The 17,427-nt window shown below is 33.5% G+C and overlaps 1 protein-coding gene across 3 annotated transcripts in view; it reads right to left on the bottom strand.

Moving 5' to 3' along the window:
• The window catches only part of LOC105207977, a 108,482-nt gene that overhangs the window by 81,902 nt on the left and 9,153 nt on the right, over positions 1-17,427 (bottom strand). For 2 of the 3 annotated variants that reach the window (XM_011177683.3, XM_039452344.1), the window contains exon 1: positions 16,533-16,985. The exons of the other annotated variant lie outside the window; for it this stretch is intronic. The gene's annotated coding sequence lies outside the window, so the exon portion shown is untranslated. Of the gene's footprint in view, positions 1-16,532; positions 16,986-17,427 lie in introns of those variants that run through there. 3 annotated transcript variants of the gene reach the window in all.

Raw genomic sequence — 17,427 nt, 5'->3', positions numbered from 1 at the left:
CTCATGCTACCAGTGTTCGGCGAGCCAATCATGCCCGTGTGTTAACACTGGGCCCCCCGACACAGCAACGCGCGCACAGTTTGCACACGCGCGTGCTCCTTAATTTCGACCGCGGCGAAAGTGTTTTAACCTCGATCGAAAGTGCACCGAAGATGCACACACGCACTCACCACCGACGGAAGACGAGGCGAGAGATGGCGACGAGATGGCCCCTTTTGAATTTTTATTAGCCCGATCCGCTCGTTTCGCCCGCGGTGGGACATTTATGCGCATCCGCTCCGTATAGCGGTCACCCCGGCCGTATCGTTAACCCTGAGACCAAGATAGCCCGGCCCCCTTCGACAACCACTGCTGTCACCGCTACGTTTTAGATGGCATCCTAAAATCCTCCTCCGCGGAATGTGCGAGAATAAAGATATTACGGGAGTGTAACGAACACAAAGTCAGCACAGAGATAAAATCTATTCTGTCGCGCTTAAATTATCCTGCGAACCACCTTATCGTAAATTATTTAACGAATTTAATAGATATAACGAACAATAAAATAATCGCAAGAGCAGAAGCAGTATCCCTGGCGCGAGGAATTGGCGCGCCGCGTGTCACATCGATTTCCAGAACTAGCGAGATAATTTTGGGACGCGATCCGTCGGAGAAATTATGAAAGGGACCGAATGGCGCCTCGCGCCATCACGGTCGACCGTTCCATTTCACGATCAGTCGAAAACAACTGAAATTCATACACGAAAGTTGGCCGCGCTTAAAAAATACGGATCCAGGGCGGGTCGCCGACCACCCATCGGTGGTTTTCACCGATATGAACACGGACACACCGGCGAAACGCGAGTGAAACGTCGTAATAATTACATATTACGCTCCCGAAGAAGTAACCGCGTCGGTCGCCGCCAGAAATCGCAATTTTCGCGAACAAGTTGCCGTGAGAAGCTTTCGTTTTCGCTCTACACCGCTATATCGTTACGAAAATGCACGCATTTCGCTTCCTGGTTAAAAATTACTCTCGTGCCTCCCGTGTGCGTTTTAATGTATGTTGGAGCTTGTAACTCTAATGTGTCACATTCTAATTGTATTGGAAATGCGAATCAGAGTTTTTTGATAAATCGAATCGAATCGACACAATTTTACCTAAATCGAATATAATTAGTACATCAAATCGTACATACATAACTTTTAATTAACAAAATTATTATTAAGTTGAATACGACTATATATGGACAGATAATAACAAAAAATTTCTGTATTGAAGAAAATAATATTGATTATACAGAGAAAAGTTTCTTCAAGTCAAAACAAATTAGTTTAAATTAAAGAAATTTGTGCATTACACAGTTAAAGAAAAGTTTCTTCGATTTAAAAACATTTTTTCTTTGTTTCTTTGATTAGAATTAAAGAAATAGTTTGATTGTGCAATACAATTTTTTTTTTTTTATATAAAAGAAATGTATTTTAAACCATAACAATTAAATTATTTCTTGCATTTGTGTAAATACTTTCTTTAAATTAAAAAATTATTTACTTAAATTAAATAATTTGAACAAATAATTTATTTACTTTAAAAAAGATTTATTAATATTATTTCTTGAAAGCAAATAAATTTTTATTTTCTTCAAAAGCTTTCACTTTAACTTTAAAAAACCGAGTTAAAAAAACGGTTTTATTAAGTTAAACATAACTTTTCTCTGAGATTAATGATTGGAAAATAGGCTAATTAATTGTTTTCTCTGGGATGTATGATATAGTCATTTAAAATATGATTTTACAAGATTGTCGATACACATCTGTGGTAATTCGTATTCAAATCGTAGATATTGAAATCCAAATCGAATCTTGATTCGGATTTGAATATCTGTGATTCGAATACGAAATACCTGATTCGATCTGATTCGATTTGATTTACGCTCGATAATAATTTGCATATCTCCAAACTGTATATATAATTATTAAATATTAAACAAAAAAATAATATTCATTTCATTTCAAACAAAACAAAAGAAAAATGACCAACGCTGAAGAAATTAACACCCAAAGATATTAATTTGATGGAAAAAAAGTGAAATTTCCGCTGACTAACCACGAAGATACTATCGTACGTTCGATTGCGAAAGCACGTGATAGTAATACGATATGAATAAATGAAACGGTCGACAGTGGTAAGATCAGCTAGAAATCTTTTCCTTATCGCGTGTCCATCGCAATGTCTTTTATTTCGCAAGATCCTGTCCCACGACAATTTTTGCCGACGCTGGCATTTTTTTTTCCTTCTTGATTCCATTTTGTGGCCGCAAGACGCTGAAGAGACTCGAGAGAGAACGACGAGATGTAATTCGCGGTTGCTCGTCACGGATTGTATGACGGAAGAGGGATCGGCTTCAATTTATCTGCATAAATGACGGTACAATTTGGTCCACATTGTAACGGCATACGCATCGATAGCATCAATGACAATTTAATTTACACTCGATCGCATTCCGTTATACATATTTCCGTTAAAATTATGTATGTTTCCGTTACACTTACACAAACATAAATATCGAACACTAATTCAGATTATTCGCTTTTTTTACTATTTCAACAAACTGACGATGTATAATATGTATCTCACAATTAAATTACATTGATAAAAACAAATCGTCATTAATCCGCGCGCGAAGAATTACGCAGGTAATTATCACGTAGTGAAGTATTCGTCTGTTAAAGCTGACATGAATCTAATAAAGCGATTATGTTGCGAGAGATTGATAAATTAACGTCTTCACGCATGCTAGTTTCTCTTCATCAAAGCAGCGATATTCCAATGCGATATTTTTTCCGCAATGGAAATAAAAGCCTGGATTTGCATTTACGACGTCTCGGCGGCGCGACGATCGCATCTCTTATTGATACGCGCAATTAACGAGTATAAAATGCAATTGCGTCACAAGTCTGACGGTGACGTTGACATCACTGCCGGCCCACGAGATTATTTCCGTTGATTACCATTGACGACAACTATAAATGACGACGTCTATCTGCGTGCATACGCGAAACAACATCCGAGCGAAGCGAAACTTGGGAGAAGCTTGATGCTCAAACGGAGGAGTATCGACTTCCCTTGGTTTATTCATGTGTGCATTAACATAGAGAACGAAGGGCTCTCTGCGTGGACGATACCGTACCGTATCGTATTATACATTCGCCGGCAGTGATAATCCAGAGCGATACATCACGTCGAGGGCGTAAGAGAACTTTTTTGAATAGGCTTACGCTGCACTTACGTCTAGTTGCAATTTCAAGTAACTGACAAAAAAACAGTTGCATATCTTTCACGGATAGTAAGTAACGAGCGAGAACACAAATCAAAAAACAATGTTTTTAAACATTTTGTCTTAGGGAGCATTTTGTGTACACAACGCTGCTAAATGAGGTAAAGGACTTTTCCGAACTGCAGTGTACATCGTTTAAATAAAAATGTACCTCTTACTAATCAAGTATTTTTTTCAGAAATGGTTGTTTCTTTTCGAAATGGAGAAAAATCTACCATACCACTTTATTGATCTTTACCTAACATGAAAATAATTATTACAAATCAATGACTAGAAAGTAATAAAAAAATTTAAGATAAATACTATTTGAACTTTAAACTTAATTTAAAATACAAATATTTCTGCAACAGTGGATGGAAAAAATTTTGATAAAATTATTTGTTAAACAAATTTTGGGACGGTGATATACTATTAGCCGCAATTATTCTGTTGCTGAAATTTTTGTTCACTGTATCTTCGATATTCGAAACTTTCCCGCGGCAACGTGAATACAACGTGTATACAAATGTATCATACAAATGTACACAAATGTATCACACAAGTATACGTATATACGTAAATGTTGTTATGTCACTTTGCAGATACTAGATGGAGTCAGACATAAATAATTTCTCGTATTCAAAAAATATATGAATAACTATATAAGCATTGATAGAAACGTAAAACAGCCTTATCGTACATCTACTCAGGTTAGTAGAGTAGATTGGTCAATTCATTGAATTTTTGGAAAGTGGGATTGGAGGTAAGCCACCCACGAATAAATTGAAACAAACATAATTATCATCAGGAAGTAACTTAAAACCATATAGCACAGAATGTTCTAAAGATGTCTATGAACGTTCTATGAACATCCGAATATTCAGAGAAACCGCGGCGACTGTTGTGTGTTACATGGAAATAAACTTGTTTTCTATTTTCGAATTGTTTTCTTGATCTGTAACTGCATAGCTTTAATATTAAAAGAGTTTCTAAAACAAGTTACAAACCCTAATTTTAAACAAAATACAGCATAAATGTAATATAAATATAAAATAAAAAAGTAATATTAAGAGTCTAGAAAGTAATATAAAAAACAACATTTAAGATAAACACTTTCTAATCTTAATCTTAAATACAATTATTTCAGCAACAGTGGATAAAAACAAATTTGGTAAAATTGTTTGCTACGCCAATTTTTGGATGGTGATATACTATTAGCCGCAATTTTTCTGTTATGGAAACTTTGGTTCACTGTATCCGCGATATTCGAATCTTTCCCGCGGCAGCGTGTATATATACAAATGTATCATACAAATATACGTATATATGTAAATATTGTTATGTCACTTTTCAGACTCTAGATGGAGTCAGACATAAATACTTTCTCGTATTCAGAAAATATATGAATAACTATAAAAGCATAGATGAAAACGTAAAGCAGCATTGCATAGCTTTGGTACCATTCATCTAGCTTTGGTACTGTACCCCTATATTGAATTTTTGAAGGTGGGATTGGATTAATGTAAGCCACTCACCAATAAATTGAAACAAACATAAATTGTTGTCAGGAAGTAACTTAAACCCAAATAGCACAGAACGTTCTAAGGATATCTATGAACATTCTATGATCATTCGAATATTTAGTGGAGTCGACTGTTTTATGTTATCTGAGAATAAACGAGTTTTCTATTTTCGAATTTTTATTCTTGATCATGTAACTGCACAGCTTTAATATCAAAGAGTTTCTAAAATAAGTTACAAACCCTTATTTTACATAAAATAACACAGAATAAAAATAATATTTTTGTATAAAACAGAAAAAAATTATAATACGTAAAATAAAGCCAAAGATTTCATGAGACGACAGGAGGCAACAAAAATCCAAAGTTGAGGTTGAAAGAGTCATGAGCCTTTAATCAAACGAAATTCTTCAAAACAATCTCAATATCGATTGCTTATCAATAAACGTGAAATACACTTCAAATTCTTTTATAGAACTACACGCGCTTTTCATCTCGATCAACAGATCACGACACCCGTTACATGGGATCATCAGTGATAATCCAGAGCGATAAATCACGTCGCGGGCGTAAAACGCGAATTACTAACGAGATCCGGTTCGCTTTCACAAAGACGGCGAGGGCCTCGCCTATTATTCCCGTCAAACATTCGCGAGCGTATACCCGCGTAGTCGGAATTGCCGTATCGTGGACGAAAATGCTAAATTGAGAATCGGGTACTCGACATGCGAAGTGCGAGCGAGGTTACAAAATCCCGCGTACGACGCGTCTTCGTCGATCTGGAGTTGACTTTTCTTCAATGAAAACGTCGCGGGGAATTAGCATTCAATGTAACTTTCTAATTCTCAACATCCTTACAATAAAGTCTCCAATTTTTTATGAGGAAAAGTCCATGAAAACAAAGGACAATTCCATCACTTATTTACTCTCTTTCGAGATTCACCGATTCCCCAAAGAGAAAGTTCTTATTTTTTCCGTCACAAATTAAGCTGAAATCAAGCTACAAAGTTAATGCGCTTCGACACATCCGTCGAGAATAAAATCAACATCAAATCAACGTCAAACAATCCGTTATTAAAAAAGAACATATAAAACCCGGCTATCTCTTCTCTCTATTTATACACTGTATGCAATTATATATAGCAGTTAAATAAAAGTTTCTAACCACAGTGTACACCATCTAACGTTTAATTATACACGCTATTTTCAGGGAGAGTGAAAGAGATGAGCTGTGGAACGGCATATGCACACATTAAATTGATAGCCGCTAAAGTGCAAGGTTTTGTGATCGCGCGAAGCAGTCGCTCGTCGCACCGACGCGACACGGACGCCTTCGCGGAGAAATCCACGCGTTCGCGCGCAAAGCCATGCTGCCTACGTCCGGTCAACGGACGCTTATTAATCCAATGATCTGCTGCGTAATCCAGCATCGTTTATTAATCGCTATCGGCCGTGTCGCGAGAGGGCCGAGAGAATATCGCGCACTCGCAAGGGACTAATGAGGCCTTCGCCCGAAGACGCGAGCGTCCGCGCGGTAATAAATCGCTCGACGGCGCGAGCGCGCGTATCGCGAGAAAAGAAGTCTCGATGCAAATCGATCGACACTCCTTTTTGTTCCTGTTCCCGCGCGCTCGATCGATAGGACTCCGGCTCCAAGAGAGCGTTCCGATCCAATAAATAAGGAACGGAACACAGCGCGCGCCGCGGTCTGTATAATCTTTGTCGCTCATGCGAATCGGTATTGCCGGCGCGATCGGCGACAATCCGCCTCTGATCGGCCATTTCGCTCGCGATCGGCGAAAAACGACCTCCCTTATTCTCCTCGACGAAACGTTCTAAATTATATGTCTGCCGTTAGTTACAGCCCCGCTCTGACCCGTAACCGTAATATAATAATCGACTGTGACTGTGCAATGGGAAACTGGCTCTCAATACGCGAGCAGAGTTCATCGAAAATCAAAATACTTATGTAACAATCGATGTAAATACGTGTATATACGTTACAAATATCATATCGTCCGTTTTCTCGTGCTGATTCATGCAAAAAGGTTGCTTGTTCTTAATTTTCTTCAATGAATGTCTTTTATATAAGTGTGTTGAGAGATGCATTAAATTTTTTTTAAAAAGTGTACATCTGTAACTCATTATGAACATGCACTGGGAGAAATTTGTTTTTTTTTTTTAATGAAAAATGTATATTTTCTGAAAACCATATTTCGATGCAAACATTTGTTTGTTCTGTTTAAATAAATGAAAATATTTATTTTTAAGTAAATAGCCGTATTACTTTAAATATATAATTCTGTACTTTTACATTTTTTGAATAATTTTATAAATAAACTAATAATTATTGAACTTAAATTGTTTTCTTAGATTAGAAAAACCGATTAGCATATAAAATTATATGCTAATCAGGTTTTTTAATCTGAGAAAACAGTCCAATAAATAACAGTAAATACTTTTTAAAATTGCAAGAAAAAAATTACTTGATTAAATTGTTAATTGTTTCTTTATTTTATTTACCTAAATATTTCAATAAAGAAATTTTTAACTTGATTACAAGTGAATAAGTTATTAGAATCTACCGAGTAAATAATTCATTTTGTGTTAAGTAAAATTTTTTTAAGATATTTTTTTCTCTCATCAGTATATATATATATATATATATATATATATATATATGTATGTGCATACACTGAGAGAAACATTGTGTGTATATTTAACGTACATACTTTGAATAAATAAATTTCTTTTCGTCAATTTCTTACATCGTTATTTTATGCTGATTAATATAGAAACGATACGTCAAGATGATTTATCATAATTACGGTACATTTCTTGTTTGTCAATAATTTAAAAAAAAAAAAAAAACTTCACATGTCACAGTCGAAAGGTTAAATGTCTATTTAATATAAGATAAATTTAATGGAAATACCCAAACAAAAATTGTGCTTTTACGTCGATATATCATTACTGTCTGAGCAAAGATAAAAAGTGCACGCGCACAGGAAGAGGACGAAGAACTTTAGACGAACCTCGCCGATGTTTATCTCGTCTAGTCTGTCTGCGATAATTATATACATTACGTTACAAAAAAGACTTGCACGGTCGAGCAACGCGAATCCACTGCGCGCCTGTGTTTCTGAACATTATTGAGTCTATATACCATATCTACGTGCCATACACGGTCGTGTTTCCTGGAATAACGCTTAGAATCCGGGCTCTATATTCCACGAGAAATTTATTCGTATCACGAACCTCGAGCACGGAGGTTGGTCCGCTCTTGACGGCGCGGCGCGGCGACGGCAGAAAAGTTCAGGATGTTTACTGGAACTGAACATACACTGGATACTACTCGCCGGTGTGCCTATGCTAGGCTATGAAAAGGCGATTGCGAGATATTCGCGAGGTATCCCGCGGGCATTCGCGCTCTTTGAAAGCGCGGAGGCTTACATAAATGTTCTCGCGATGCCACCGCGGGACTGGCACGCGGGATCGACGTCGCGGCAATAAAAAGGCGTAAGCGTTTTCAATTACGTTTCCTCCACCCGGCTCCTTTCGCGGTTCCGTAATCCCGGTACCGAGATGATAGACGCCGGTACACGCCCGCATTTGATATATTTCGAAGCGGGCATCGACGCCACCGACGATTTATTTCAGGCCTACGCATATTCGTCTCACATTCGCGGCCACCTTGAAAGGCCAATCCCCTTAGATCGCGTGGTTTTTTTCAGAAAGTCACGACTCCTTCGTGCATGACAGAGTAGAATATATTATACCGATAGTATGTATTTAACTCTTACGGACGCATTCAAGTCATGTAATACAATTAAACTAAAGATTAAGAATTCGTAAGAGGTATTACGAAATACCGAAAGTCGCGAATAAAATATTGGAATCCACCACGTTAACCTTCCGCAATTATTTTTCACAATATAATTAAAAAAAAAGGATATTTGAGCAAATTATTGAGATTTCCTCTTCTTGCTAAAAAAACTAACTTTTTTTCAAATTCGTAAAATTAAAATTAACTCTCAATTGCAATGTTAAAGATCAATGTAATTTTTTTAGAAAATGTCCGCAATATATTCAAATGAGTGTATATCATTAATGAAGAGAACCTATAAATAAGCACACAAGAATTTCTTACATTTATTGCCCGCTCGAATCGACCTTGCATTAGAGAAAGATAACAATCACATTACGAATTGAATGTCGAACGGAGAAAAGCGGGACAATTATTAGTAGCACTCGCAGATTTTGTGATGAAATTTTCGAAAATATCGATTACAATTCGAAGAACGAAATATATAATAGTTAGAACTAACAAAGAAGCTAACGCACGTAATCGACCGTATTATAAATTTACGACAGTCTTGACATGCGCTATGAACTGTAACAAGGACAGGCGGAAACCGGATGAGCCGGATGATATTCCTCGAAGAAAAATAATGACCCACAAATTTAACGACTGTACTGAAAGTTTATTTACGAGTCCATTTACCAAGTCCAATCATGGAGTTTCGTCGCTTTCACGCGCACGCGGGATGCATCGACGTTCATTTCGAGAAGAATCACGACATCTCTCATCATCATCCCTCATTTCTTTGGGAAGAGACAATTATTGCACACAATTCTGATCCGCAAAAATAAAATTTTGTTATGGATAAGTGTTTAGAGTAATTTCAAAGATAATTCATCGAAGTACACAGATTCAAAAATAATTTCCAAATTTATTAACAATTTTTCAGACATGTTTATCATATTTCACGCGAATATTTAAACTCAAATTATTTTAATCAATTAGTTACTAATAGAATACGCTGCTGTAACTTTTACTCATTAAATTATTGTATTTATGTACTATAATAATTCAAAACTATTTCAAGTTTTTTTAGTTAATTTAATTTAAATTAATTTTTAAATATATCAACTTTAGTGTTGCATATAGATTATAAATTTATTTGTCATATATTACTTATTATATAAGTATATGTTTAATTTTTATAATAATAATTTATCATAAAATTTATTTCTAATGATACAAAGCTAAATAATTATATACATATAAATTCAAGATTTTAATATTATGTGTAGAAAAGAAAACTTTGCTACTAATGTAAGTACAATTTTTTAAAGTGGGACGCGATATATATTTACAAGCAACCGTTTTTCCGACACGAGGAATGTTTTGCAAAATGATTGACGTAAGCACTAATTTAATAATTGACTAGTACACGTAAATAATACAGTAAGAATACATAAAAGAATAACTCATAAAATAATCAACGAAACCAACATGTGACCTTACTCCAAAGGCTTATATAACTTATATTTTGCTGATCTTTGCAAAATATTTTATGTCTCAAAAGAATACTGTTCAGAATGCATGTACATATGGTTAGACTTAGAATATAATTAATTATATTCTAAACAATATTTTCTTAAGGTATTACATTATTTTTACAAAAATCAGCAAGAAGAAAGCTTCAACAAGATCAATTGTTATCAGACGGAAATAATAAAAAAAATAAAAAAAAATTATATATATATACCCACTTTTTCCTAATAACAATTTATGTCTTTTTCAATTTATCGATGGGTTGGCTCACATAATTTGTCCAATTCCACCTTCAAAAATAAGCAGTGCAATACAAAAACATTGACGCCAGTTTACATATCCATCAGTGGCTATATAGGTAAATGTTTGTATATTTTTTGAATACAAGAAATTATTCATGTTTAATTCCATTTATGAAAGATGACAACAAGCATTACACATACACACACTTATATGATATACATCAATGCAAAATAATAGCATTATTTAAGAAAGCTGATGGAATATAATTCGTAGAGAAGATTACAACAATTTTGAGAAAAGCACAGTCTTATTTAAATAAGAAATTTATAATTTATTATTACTTAAATATTTAAATCTGTGTAATATCCAAAACAGTTAATTTTATAAGATTTCTAATCTAAAACTCGATACGAAATAAACTTTTTTGAATAGACTTATGCTACAATTACGTTTAATCGCAATTTCAAGTGACTGACCAATTGCATATCTTTCACGTAATATAATAAATAACGAGCGAGAACAACACAAAACAAAAGACAATGTTTTGGTGCACACAAAATGCTCCCTAAAACAAAATATTTAAAAACATTGTCAGTGTATATTGTTTACATAAAAATGTACCTCTTACTAATCAAGTATTTTTCTCGAAAAGGATTGTTTTTTTCGAAATAAAGAAGAATGTTCTTTTATTTCAAATAAAAATTGTAAACAATTTGAAAAATGTTGAAAAATAAAAAAAATCTGATTGTTAGAAGCATTAAAATGATACGTCTCTACTTCTCCGACATCGAAAAATCTACCATATCATTTTATTGAGCTTTACCTAACATGAAAATGATTATTACAAATGTCTAGAAAGTAATATAAAAATCATTTAAGATAAACACTTTCTAATCTTAATTTTAAATATAAATATCTCTGCAAGAGTGCATGGCAAAAGTTTTGATAAAACAAATGCTAACACATTTTTGGATGGTGATATACTATTAGTCGCAATTATTCTGTTACTGAAACTTCGTTCTCTGTATCCTCGAAATTTCAAACTTTCCCACAGCAGCGGGTATGTATACAAATGTATCATAAATATACGTATATAAGTAAATGTTATGTCACTTTTCAGACTGTAGATGGAGTCAGACATAAATAATTTCTCGTATTCAAAAAATATATGAATAACTATATAAGCATGGATGAAAACGTAAACCAGCGTCAGTCAACATCTAGTCAAATAGAGCGTATTGCATCGTTGAAGAATTTTTGGAAGGTGGGATTGGACGACGAATGTGAGCCACCCACCAATAAATGGAAACAAACATAAATTGTCATCAGAAAGAAACTTAAAACCAGTACAAAACATTTTAAGGAACTCTGTAAAAGTTCTATGAACATCCGAATATCCAGAGAAGCCAACTGTTCTCGTTATCTGGGAATAAATTAGTTTATTTTCAAATTTTTTTCTTGATCATGTAACTGCATAGCTTTAATGTTAAAAAAAGTTTCTAAAACAAATTACAAACCCTTATTTTACATAAAATACAGCATAAAAGTAATATACGTATAAAATAGATAAAAATAATATATTTATACAAGAAATTTATTATTTATTATTACTTAAATAATTAAATCTGCATAAAATTCAAAATAATTTAATAAAATTTTTAATCTAGAACAAGATACAAAAGAAACTTTTTTTAATAGATTTATGCTGCACTTGTGTCTAATCGCAATTTCAAGTGACTAACCATAAAACAGTTGCATATATTTCATGGATAGTAAATGACGAGCGAGAAGAACACAAAACAAAAGACAATGTTTTTAAATATTTTGTCTTAAAGAGCATTTTGTGTGCACAACATTGCTAAATGAGGCAAGGAGTTTTTCCGAACAGCAGTGTATAATGTTTAAATAAAAATGTAATCTTAGTAATCAAGTATTTTTCTCGAAAATGTTTTTTTCGAAATAGAGAAGAATATTCTTTTGTTTAAAGAAAAAGTAAGAAATTTTAAAAATGTTAAAAAATAAAAAAAATCTGATTGTTAGAGGCATTAAAATCATTCGTCTCTACTTCTTCGACATCGAAAAATCTACCATACCATTTTATTGAGCTTTACCTAACATGAAAATGATTATTACAAATCAATGTCTAGAAAATAATATAAAAATCATTTAAGATGAACAATTTCTAATCTTAATTTTAAATATAAATATCTCTGCAGAAGTGCATGAAAAAATTTTTGATAAAACAAATGCTAACACATTTTTGGATGGTGATATACTATTAGTCGCAATTATTCTGTTATTGAAACTTTTGTTCGCTGTCTCCTTCATATTTCAAACTTTCCCGCAGCAGCGGGTATGTATACAAATGTATCATATAAATATACGTATATAGGTAAATGTTATGTCACTTTTCAGACTCTAGATGGAGTCAGACATAAATAATTTCTCGTATTCAAAAAATATATGAATAACTATATAAGTATGGATGGAAACGTAAACCAGCATTAATCAACATCTAGTCAAATAGGTGGTGCGTCATTCTCTCGTTAATGAATTTTTAGAAGGTGGGATTGGACGACGAATGTGAGCCACCCACCAATAAATTGAAACAAACATAAATTGTTATCAGAAACTTAAACCCAGATAGCACAGAATGTTCTAAGCATGTCTATGAAAGTTCTATGAACATCCGAATATCCAGAGGTGCCGACTATTCTCGTTATCTGGGAAAAAATTAGTTTTTTATTTTCAAATTTTTTTCTTGATCATGTAACTGCACAGCTTTAATATCAAAGAGTTTCTAAAACATGTTACAAACCCTTATTTTACATAAAATATAGAATAAAAGTAATATACGTATCAAATAGATAAAAATAATATATTTATTATTATTTCTTATTTATTATTACTTGAATAATTAAATCTGCATAAAATCCAAAATAATTTAATAAAATTTTTAATCTAGAACAGGATACGAAAGAAATTTTTTTTAATAGATTTATGCTGCAATTGTGTCTAATCGCAATTTCAAGTGACTAACTATAAAACAGTTGCATATATTTCATGGATAGTAAATGACGAGCGAGAAAAATACAAAACAAAAGAAAATATTTTTAAATATTTTGTCTTAGGGAGCATTTTGTATGCACAACGTTGCTAAATGAAGAAAGGAGTTTTTCCGAACGGCAGTGTATGTTTAATTAAAAATGTACCTCTTAGTAATCAAGTATTTTTCTCGAAAATATTTTTTTCAAAATAGAGAAGAATATTCTTTTGTTTAAAAAAAGAGAAACTTTAAAAGTGTTAAAAAATAAAAAAATCTGATTGTTAGAGGCTTAAAAATGATTCGTCTCTACTTCTTCGACATCAAAAAATCTACCATATCATTTTATTGAGCTTTACCTAACATGAAAGTAATTATTACAAGTCAATGTCTAAAGAGTAATATAAAAATCATTTAAGAAAAAAACTTTCTAAACTTAATTTTAAATACAAATATCTCTGCAACAGTGCATGGAAAAAATTTTGATAACATTGTTTGTTAACAAATTGTTGGATGGTGATCTACTATTAGCCGCAATTATTCTGTTATTGAAACTTTTATTTTCTGTATCCTCAATATTCAAAACTTTCCCGCGGCAGCGTGTATGTATACAAATGTATCATACAAATATACGTATGTACGTAAATATTGTTATCACTTTTCAGATTCTAGATGGAGTCAGACATGAATAATTTCTCGTATTCAGAAAATATATGAATAACTATATAACCATGGATGGAAACATATACCAGCATAATCACATCCAGACATCTAGTCATTTAGGTACTTTACATTAGGTATTTTGTACACAAGGTATTGTCTGAAATTTTTAGAGGGTAGGATTGGACAATCGATGTGAGCCATCCTACCAATAAATTGAAACAAACATAAATTGTTATTGTTAAAGGTGATTATATATACTTCAGATAATTAAATGCTCCAATAATGAACGTTCTCATAATCGGACATAATTAGGATAATTGGAAATAATAGTTCTTATACCTGTCAGGTTCTATTTACAGGTAATAGCTCTACTGATACACTTTTGACAAGGAAGTTCGTCGAAGATTCGAAAATCATTTCAAGACTAAGTCAAGTGCGCTACGAAGCGACGTGTATACCTTCATCGTTTCACGATTCATCTCTCGTGCTTTGAATTTCGATCTCTAAGATTTCACAATTAGAACAGCTGCATAAAATGTTGTTACTGTCGACCGAAATAAATTACGACAACTGTGACAAGTAGCAATTTACTTCAGTCTGACACTGCCATTATAATGGAACATTTGCAGTGATGATAAGACAGTCAACGGTTATAACAATTAGAGTGCGAAAATCCTATGAATTTCTTTTATAATAGCCACTTGTAACATTTTATAAGTTTACGGTAAATTTTATTCATTAATTTTATTCACTTTGAATACTAGAAATCTAGTTTACATACAATCTTTACTTCAATATTTCGATATAAATAAATATAAACAAATTCGTAATTATAATTATTAATTATTGAATTTAATTGATATTAAATAAAGAATTTTAATAATAATGTGGTGGGTTGTAAATAAATATTTATACCTTAAGTTTCAGTTTATAAGTTTGGATTTTAAAAATATGTATACATCTATAATGGCAGCACAAAAAAATAATTTTATGGAAATATCACATTGACTGAAAATTAAATTGTGTTGAAAATTAACAATAAAAGAATATTCGCTTCAATTAAGTTTTGATAATTAGAAGGCTTGAAAATAATTCTCTGTTTAACCTTAAAAAAAAGGTAGTCTTCGTCTACTTCGAAAAAAGCTAACTATTCTTAAAGAAAATTGACTGTATAAAAAATATACTTTTATTTAGACAATATATGTGTATCATGTAAGTATTATATATAAATACATACTATGTTATGTCACCTTTCACATTTTAGATGAAGTCAGACACAAATAATTTCTCGTATTCAGTACATATACGAATAATTATGACATAGATATTCAATCACGGATAGAAACATAAACCGGCATAATCAAATATAACAATTTTTGTTGATACAATTTATTAGTGGGATTGGCTCACAAACCTGTACAATTCCGTCATCAAAAATTTGTAGCTAAGATTTATGTATGGTACTTATAACTACTTAAAACGAAGATTAAATTATGCCAATTTATTCATGATTATGCCTCGATATTTAAAACTTTTCAGCAACGGCGTATATACATATATACATATGTATCATGAAAGCATTATATATAAACATGGTTGAGTAAGTTCATATATTTTGTTAACTAAATTAAGTTAAAGTTAATGGCTCATAAAATTAGTTACGTTAAAAGTTATATGAACAAAAAATTAACTAATCCAAAGTTATGTTAATATTAAATTAACTTAAATTAAAATTTAATTTTGAAAAACATTATTCATATTAGAAATTCGTAAATTTTTAAAGTTAAATTACTCGAAAAACAATTATATAATACGAATTATATATTACATTAAATCATTAAACAAATTTTATATTTTACTTGTAAATTAAGTTGATGTAAAATTATAGCAAAGAAAGACTGTTCTTATGTGGAAATGTATTTTTTCTTTTATAATTTTTTTCTTTCACATAGAACTTTTAACTTAGGAAAAATAATAATAAAATAATATTTATATGTGTCAAAAGTAACTAGTTGAAGTTAAAAATTAAATCATGAAAAATTTACGAAGCTAAATTAAAAGTTATTAACTGTTTAACTTTATTATTTAACGCCATTAACTAAAAACCCTGTAAGCATATTGTTAAACAAATAATTTCTCGTATTTACGAGTCAAATCGTATCACTATCAAATGAGTGATCTGTACAATCACCAAATTTGTGGAAGGTGAGACAACTCACCAATAAATTGAATCAAACATAAATTGTCATCAGAGAGAAATGACTTCAATAATACATTTATTGTTAGGCTTAGATTTTTTGAAACGTTATCAACACATGACACATGACCTACTTTCAGAAGACAGCAAATTTCAATCTTACGTCAGGAGATTTAAAATGCCGGTCCACAATCGCGCAGCAAGAATGATTTTAAAAAAGCACACTTACCCCCGACGACGGCTTAATCCATCCGGCATCGTATCCAGCGTGTCGCGTGTGGCACAATCAAAAAATGAGAAAAAAAAAATACAAAACTCTTCACCACCAAGCGCAATACGGAGCGGAACTCGCGGTCTATCCGGGATAGCCGCGCTCGCTCGCGCTATCCGTGTCACCGCGTAAACGCACAACCGCCGTGTTCTCGTTGATGTCACTCCCGTTCGCGCTCGAGTACGAATGACCGTCGAAACGCGACGCCGGTCGTCACGCCAAGTCGAAGGGTTCAACTGTTCGTAATCTTTTTTTTTCTGTTTTTCTTCCTTACGCAAAACTTTATAAGTCGTAAAGGCTGAGAGGAGCGATCGCGGCGCGGGCTGAATCGAGAGGAGAGACGCGAGCGTACGGAGCCGACGGGCGCGATGAACCGAGCGTGCCGAACGTCGGCGACCAAGTGAGAGGCTAGCGGCACCGCCGCGCAAGTCGCGTGACGTCACAGCGTCTCCTCTCTTTTTTGCCATTCCACGGCGAGCGCCGCGCGCGAGAAAGGTGCCCGTACCACCTTGCGGACCCCTTCTCTCCGTTCGCGATGCCCTTCTTCTTAGCCGATTCCACCGCAGAGCGCGGAGGAACGTACTCCTCGATGATAACCCACGCGCTTATCGGCCTTAACGCTTCCGCCAGTCGAATTCTTTGGCATTCGCCATTCGCGCACACGGTCGCACGGTCGCCCGACAAACCCGGCGCTCGTTTCTACTGGTTTCGACCCGATAACGCTCCAATTAAATTCGGGTTCAGCTCGAAGCTCGATTTCAAATTCTCGATTTGCACCGGAAAAAAAAAAAAAGAGTACGATTGTTAACACTTCATTCGCAGCCTTGCGCGTAGATAATAGAGCGGTGACACA

The sequence above is a fragment of the Solenopsis invicta genome, chromosome 8 (genome assembly GCF_016802725.1).
Source record: "Solenopsis invicta isolate M01_SB chromosome 8, UNIL_Sinv_3.0, whole genome shotgun sequence".
NCBI lineage: Eukaryota > Metazoa > Arthropoda > Insecta > Hymenoptera > Formicidae > Solenopsis > Solenopsis invicta.
This window is presented reverse-complemented; position numbering and strand designations above follow the sequence as displayed.